This window comes from Grampus griseus (genome assembly GCF_964374135.1).
Source record: "Grampus griseus genome assembly, chromosome: 9".
NCBI classification, from domain to species: domain Eukaryota; kingdom Metazoa; phylum Chordata; class Mammalia; order Artiodactyla; family Delphinidae; genus Grampus; species Grampus griseus.
Genome location: NC_139003.1, coordinates 22,306,938 through 22,314,872, shown reverse-complemented (window position 1 = coordinate 22,314,872; position 7,935 = coordinate 22,306,938).

Genomic DNA, 7,935 nt, shown 5'->3' with positions numbered 1-7,935 from the left:
GATTTGCTTTAAAGTTCTGGAGGAAAAGAAAATGTGAGGAGAATAGATGAAAAAAAAATTTTTTTAATGTTTATTTATTTACTTATTTGGCTGCTCCAGGTCTTAGTTGCAGCACTCGGGATCTTTACTTGCGGCATGCATGCAGGATCTAGTTCCCTGAACGGGGATCCAACCTGTGCCCCCTGCATTGGGAACGTGGAATCTTAACCATTGGACCACAGGGGAAATCCCATGATGAAAAATGTTTTTAATTGTTGGTTTTGGGTGATAGACTCATGGGGGTTCATTATATTATTCTTTCTATTACTGAGTATTTTTGACAATGTCATAAAAAAGCAAAATATATAGCTGAAAATAATACATCCTCTAGAATGTACTCTCAATTTCTTTGGACCTTTCTTGCTTTGTAGTACTCGTTTGGCAAAACCTCAATCACAGTAGAGTTCAGCGTTCCACCACTCTGCTCCTGCACCCTGTCAGCTGAATACGGTTAAAGAAAAAATGCATGGCATTCTGACTTGTCTCTCTTTGTACTGTCGACCTCAAGTGGGCCCTTAATTCTGCCCAGTAATCATACTACATTTCCCTAGTGTACCTCCTCTCCTACTTTCATAGATGACTTTCATATTTCTCTCCTCAAATCTTCAGTGTCTCTTCGAATCCATCCTCCCTGTCTGCTGATGTCCTTGTTTCCTATTTCACTTAAAAAATTTAAGCAATCAGAAGAAAACTTCCACAAATTAACACCACCGCATCTACCCACTAGCATGTGGAATACTGAGAATTTTTTAAGTTCCCACATTCCCATGGTAGTAGCCAGAAATCAGAGCCAGTTTTAAGTTCAGTCTATTGATAACCCACCCCAGTGAACATGCCTTTGCAAGCCCAGAGACAACCCATTGATTCTGAAAATCAGCCAATCACAGACTCATTTCAGTACACACACCTCCAAGTGCCAACCAATCAACAATATTCTCATGCAAGTTATCACTTCTGCAGAGAATGTCAACACACTTAGACCTCTGAAAGGTCACCAATCCCTGAACTCCCCACTTTCTCTAAATCCAATATAAGATTAGCAGTTTGGTCTTCTCTAAACATGTGCCTGACAAGTATGACTCTCACTGCCTATAGTAAGCAATAAATGCAGCTTTGTCTTTTCATTTCATATATTGAGTGGTTGTCTTATCCTCTGATAGTACTTTACCTTTCCTCCTGTTACTATAGATCAGTGGCTCTCAAATGGGTGCAGTTTTGCCTCCCAGGGGACATTTGGCAATTTCTAGAGACATTTTTGGTTATTACAGATGGGGTGATGGTAGAGGCTGATGTTGCTGCTAAACATCTTACAGTACACAGGACAGCCCCTCACAACAAAGAATTAGCTCACCCAAAAATGTCAAACGTGTAGAGATTGAGAAAACTTGCTGTAGTCTGTGCTCCTACATAAGGCCAACCTTGTACACTCGGCCTAGTCCCCTCTTGCCTACTCAAGGACATTGCCCAGTGATTCTCCCCTCTACTGAACATTCACGTCAGCATTAAGATATTATTTCTCCCGTCTTCAAAATGAGACAAAACAAAAACCTCTGATTGCAGTTCCTCGTCCAGATACCACTCCATTGTTCTGCTCTTCTTTACAGCAAAACTCCTTGAAAAAAATTACCTATTCTCACTGATTCCAATATCTTCCATTCTCCCCCTCATTCCCTCTGCTTCAGCTACACTGGCCTCCTTACTAGGCCTTGAACTTACCAGATGTAGTCCTGCCTTGAGACATTTGCACTCCCTGTTCCCTCTGCCTGGAAGGCTCTTCCAGACACCCACGTGACTTTCTTCCTTACCTCCTTCAATTCTTTGTGACTTCTTTATTCAAATGTCACCTTCTCAGTGAGACCTACCCACATCACTCTATAGACACTTGCAACTCCTCCCCTCCCCAAACAGACACCTGGAATTCCTCTTCCACTTACCCTGCTCTGTTCTTCTCTATAGTGCTTATCTTCTTATAGCATATGTAATTTTCTTATTATGTTTACTTCTGTCTCTCCCCAACCCCACTAGAGTATAATCTTTATAATTTTCACAAGAGTAGGAGTTTTTGTGGGTTGTTGTTGTTCATTGCTATATTCCCATTGTTTACAACAGTGCCTGGACCAGAGTACTCAATTAATAATTGTTAAGTAAATGTATGTTAACCTTCTAAAGGATTTAGACTTTATCCTAAAAGCCAAATGTAGCCATTGAAAGACTTTAAGCAACACAGTAGCATGCACAGTTGTGCATTTTGGGAAAAATCACTCTGAAGACTAGGTGATGAATGGATTGGAGCCAAGAGAGGATACAGAATGACCATTAGGGGGTTGCTAAAGAAACCCCAGCAAAAGATGATGATGGGCAAAGATAGCTGAAAGTGGGCAGATTCAAGGTACATTTTGGAGCTAGAAACAACAGGACGTGGTGATGGGTTATACATAGCATATGAGGAAATAGATTTCAAGGAGGACTCCAAGATTTTGGCCTGAACAAGTATGTGTGTATATATATACATATATATATACACGCATATATATATGTATGTATATATATATACACACACATATATGTTTACATATTTACATGTGTATTTCCACACATACATATATATGTATATTTGTGTGCATGTTTGTGTATGGCAGACATTTTGTCTTTTTTCTATAATTTCCCAGTGCCTGGACATAATAGATGCTCAGAAAATGCCAATTTTAAGTCATGAGTCAATAAATACTTTTGAAACTTACAATTGTCAAAGAGTCACTTGGAAAATGTGATGTGGAAGAAAGAGTTTTAGAATCAGAGATGGCCCCTCCTCCCACTTCCATCACTCACCTTGTGACCTTGTGTTTGAGGGACCTGTGGTTATGAGATTAAATGGGATAACGTCTATGAAAGTGGTTGGCACATATCAGTAGGTTCTTGGTAAGTCCTAGTTTTCTTCCCAAGCATTTTAGTATAGGTGGTGGAGGCAGTGATGCACCACCCAGATCCCCCTTCAGGAATGAGGAACTATTTCCTCCAGCCACTGGGAGTACCACCAACAGGAAACCCTTGGCTGTCAGTTCCCTTAGGAGTTATTGACTGGAGAGGGCCATTTTGCCTGAGGTCGCCACCCCGCTTTCTCAAGGATATCCTTCATCCAGTGATTGATCAAGACAGAGGTATAAAAGGCCTAGCCCCTTGCCCCAACTCTGGACAATGCTAAAGGGCCATTAGCTTTAGAGTTTCCAGTAGGGTCTCCTGGGGCCTTCCTTGAGACTGCATCACAGTCCAGCCTCTCCACCTGCCCAATCCTGCTTCCTTCCCCTCCTTTCCATGGTCTTGGTCCCATGTGCCCTCCCCCAAAACTTTCATCATGTTAATCGCCCTCTCAGGGTCACCTTATCCATTTTGTTTGTCCCTGTGAAGCAGACAGCTCTGCTGATAGCTCCAGTTGTCAGACTGTCTTTATTGTGTTTTTTTTCAGGTGAGAATATACAAAAAATGTATGTGGATAAGCTTTTTATGCTATGTAGGACCTCTCCTCTTAAGTCAAACATACGATGTTTGCTAGTATAATCCCTTCATGAAGTAGAAAAATTATCAAACAGCAAAATTTATATTTGTAGTGAAAATTTAGTTTCTATAAAACATGATACTTAATAGGCTTTTAATTGGGCACACATTTATCAAACATTTTGAATTCTTATGGGCTACTTTTTATTGATATATAACTAAAATAACATAAAATTCACCCTTTAATCAAGTGTACCTGTCAGTGACTTTTAGGATATTCACAGGTTTGTGCGACCATTATCACTATCCGATTCCAGGACATTTCATCACTTCAAAAAGAAACCCTCTCCATTCCTCCCTTCCCCCAGCCCTTGGCAACCACTAATCTTTTAATCACTATGGATTTGCCTGTTCTGAACATTTCATATAAATGGAGTCATACAATATGTGGCTTTTTGTGTCTGGCTGCTTTCACTGAGCATGATGTTTTCAAGGTTCATCTATGTTGTAGCATGTATTTGTACTTCATTCTTTTTCATGACTGAATAATATCACATTGTATGGATATATCATATTTTGTTTATCTTTTCATCTGTTGATGGACATTTGGGTTGTTTACACTTTTGGGCTATTGTGAATAATGCTGCTATGAATGTGTACAAGTTTTTTGTGCAGACATATGTTTTCAGTTCTCTTACATATAAATCAAGGAGTAAAATTTCTGGGTCATATAGTAACCATGTTGTTTTTTGTTTTTTGGGTTTTTTTTGACCGTGCTGCGTGGCATGTGGGATCATAGTTCCCAGGCCAGGGGTTGAACCCACGCCCCCTGCATTGGAGGTGTGGAGTCTTAACCACTGGACCACCAGGGAAGCCCAGTAACTCTATGTTTAACTCTCAAACTATTTTCCAAAGTGGCTGTACCATTTTACAATCCCATTAGCAATGTATGAGTGTTCTAAACTCTCTGCATCCTCACTGATATTTATTATTGTCTATCTTTCTGATTTTAGATATCCTAGGGAATGTGGAGTGGTATCGCAGGTGTTTTTTTTTTTTTTAATTTATTTATTTTTGGCTGTGTTGGGTCTTTGTTGCTGCCCGTGGGCTTTCTCTAGTTGCGTCGAGTGTGGGCTCCTCTTCCTTGTTGTGCGCGGGCTTCTCATTGAGGTGGCTTCTCTTGTTGCAGAACACGGGCTCTAGGCGCGCGGGCTTCAGTTGTTGTGGTGTGCGGGTTCTAGAGCACAGGCTCAGTAGTTATGGTGCATGGGCTTCGTAGCTCCGCGGCATGTGGGATCTTCCCGGACCAGGGCTCGAACCCATGTCCCCTGCATTGGCAGACGGATTCTTAACCACTGTGCCACCAGGGAAGCCCCTCAGGTGGTTTTGATGTGCATTTCCCTAATGACTAATGATGTTGAACGTCTTTTCATGTGCTTATTGGCCATTTGTATACCTCCTTTGGAGAAATGTCTATTCAAATCCTTTGCCCATTTTTAAATTGGGGTTTTTTTGTTGTTGTTGCTGAGTTTTCGGAGTTCTTTATGTATTCTTGATATTAAACCCTTATCAAATGTATGATTTGCAAATATGTTCTTCTATTCTGTAGGTTGTCTTTTCACTTTTCTGATAATGTCCTTTGATTCATAAAATTTTATAATTTTGATGAAATCCTATTTATCTATTTTTTCTTTTGTTGCTCATGCTTTTGGTGTCATATCTGAGAATCTATTGCCAAATCCAAGATAATGAAGATTCATCTCTATGTTTTCTTCTAATAGTTTTATGGTTTTAGCAGTTATATGTAGGTCATTGATACACTGAGGATTAATTTTTATATATGGTGTGAGTTAGGGGTCTAGCTTTATTCTGGAAATCCAGTTATTGCAGCACCATTTGTTGAAGAGATTATTTCCCCATTCAATGTACTTGACACACATGTCAAAAGTTCATTGGCCAGGGCTTCCCCGGTGGCGCAGTGGTTGAGAGTCCACCTGCCGATGCAGGGGACACAGGTTCGTGCCCCGGTCCGGGAGGATCCCACATTCCGCGGAGCGGCTGGGCCCGTGAGCCATGGCCGCTGGGCCTGCGCGTCAGGAGCCTGTGCTCTGCAACGCGAGAGGCCACAGCAGTGAGAGGCCCGCGTACCGAAAAAAAAAAAAAAAAAAAGTTGGCATGCTATAAAGCACAGGGAGCTCAGCTCGGTGCTCTGTGAGGACCTAGATGGGTGGGGTGGAGCGGGTAGGAGGGAGGTCCAAGAGGGAGGGGATATAGTATACATATAGCTGATTCACTTCATTGTACAGCAGAAACTAACACAACATTATAAAGCAACTATACTCCAATAAAAAAAAAAATTGGCTTATTCTAATCAAAATGCAAACAAGGCTCAAACACTACGTTTGGTTGATATGTCTCTTAAAACTCTGTTAATCTGTGGGTTTCGTTTTTCTCCTTCTCCTTGAAATGTAATGGTGAAGAAAACAGGCTATTTGTTCTGTAGAGTTTTCCACATTATATATTTTCCAGGTTACATCCCTAAGATATCATTTAACATATTCTCTGTCCTTTTATTTCCTGTGAACTGGTAGTTAGAGCTAAAACTTTGACTTTATTCAGATTCTGGGTTTTTTTTTTTTTTTGTAAGAATACTTCATCGACATAATGTCTGCTGGTTTCTTTTTGCTGTGCTAGCAGCCATTGATTATCATTGCTTAGATCTATTATGTCATTAGGGGTTACCACCCTCGCATTTTGTTTTTGTGTTATTTCATTTTGTTTTTTATGACTGACTTATTGGCAAGATCAGTCTAGCTATTATGGAGACTGTCCCTCTGGATTTGTTAGATCATTTCACATGCCATTTAACTTGTTCCTTTGTCCCCTGAAAGTTCCTATAAACTGGACATTAGCACTTATATCTTCATTAATTCAAGTTAATGTTTTTGGCATAATTACTCCATAGGTGATATTGTGTACTTCATATTATATCATGTTAGTGGGTATATATTGTCTGCATGCACTTATTTTGAAGGCCCCTCTCCAAAGCATGTTGATACTCATCAGTGTACCCACACTCCATGTTAAAAATCAGCTGTAACCTTTTTAAAAGGCTTTTTTTTTTTTAAAATAATAAATTTATTTATTTATTTACTTTTGGCTGCATTGGGTCTTCATTGCTGCGCAAGGGCTTTCTCTAGTTGCGTCAAGCGGGGGCTACTCTTCGTTGTGGTGTGCAGTCTTCTCATTGCAGTGGCTTCTCTTGTTGTGGAGCACGGCCTTTAGGCACGCGGGCTTCAATAGTTGTGGCTTGCGGGCTCTAGAGTGCAGGTTCAGTAGTTGTGGCGCATGGGCTTAGTTGCTCCGCAGCATGTGGAATCTTCCTGGACCAGGGCTCGAACCCGTGTCCCCTGCATTGGCAGACAGATTCTTAACCACTGAGCCACCAGGAAGTCCTAAAAGGCTTTTAAAATAATTTAATAATTTTAAATTTAGTTCAGAATAAATCTTTCATTTTGTTCTTGGAATTTAAAATGGTTATATATTTATGTAACTATATGAGATGGTTTTCAGTTGATTGGTTAATATCATTTTATTTTTGTAGATTTTCTTCCTTCTTATTATGAAGAATTTTTAACATATACAAAGGTGGGCTAGCTCCCCATCCACTTCTCCCGCCTTATCAAAAGGATTGATAAAGATTGTGTTATCAAAAATTGTTTTTAATGAGATATAATTCATGTACCGTAAAATTCACTTTTCCAAGTGTACAATTCAGTGGTTTTTAATATATTCACAAAATTGTGTAACCATCACCACTATCTAATTTCGGAACATTTTCGTCACCCTAAAAAGAATCCCTGGGCTTCCCTGGTGGTGCAGTGGTTGAGGGTCCGCCTGCTGATGCAGGGGACACGGGTTCGTGCCCCGGTCCGGGAAGATCCCACATGCGGCGGAGCGGCTGGGCCCGTGAGCCATGGCCGCTGAGCCTGCGCATCCGGAGCCTGTGCTCTGCAGCGGGAGAGGCCACAGCAGTGAGAGACCCACGTACCGCACACACACAAAAAAAGAATCCCTGTACTCCTTCTTCTCTCCCCCAGCTCCTGGCAACCACCAATCTCCTTCTCTATGGATTTGCCTATTCTGGACATTTTTGAATAAACAGAATCATATAATATGTGGTTTTTTGTGATTGGCTTCCTTCACGTAGCATAATCTTTCAACATTTATCCATGTATCAGTATTCCACTTTTTTATTGCCAAATAATATTCCGTTGTATGGATATACCATATTTTGTTTACTTGTCAGTCCATGGACATTTGGGTTTTTTCTATTTTTGGGCTGTTGTGAATAATACTGCTATAAGCAGCAATGTACACATCTTTGTGTGGACGTATGTTTTC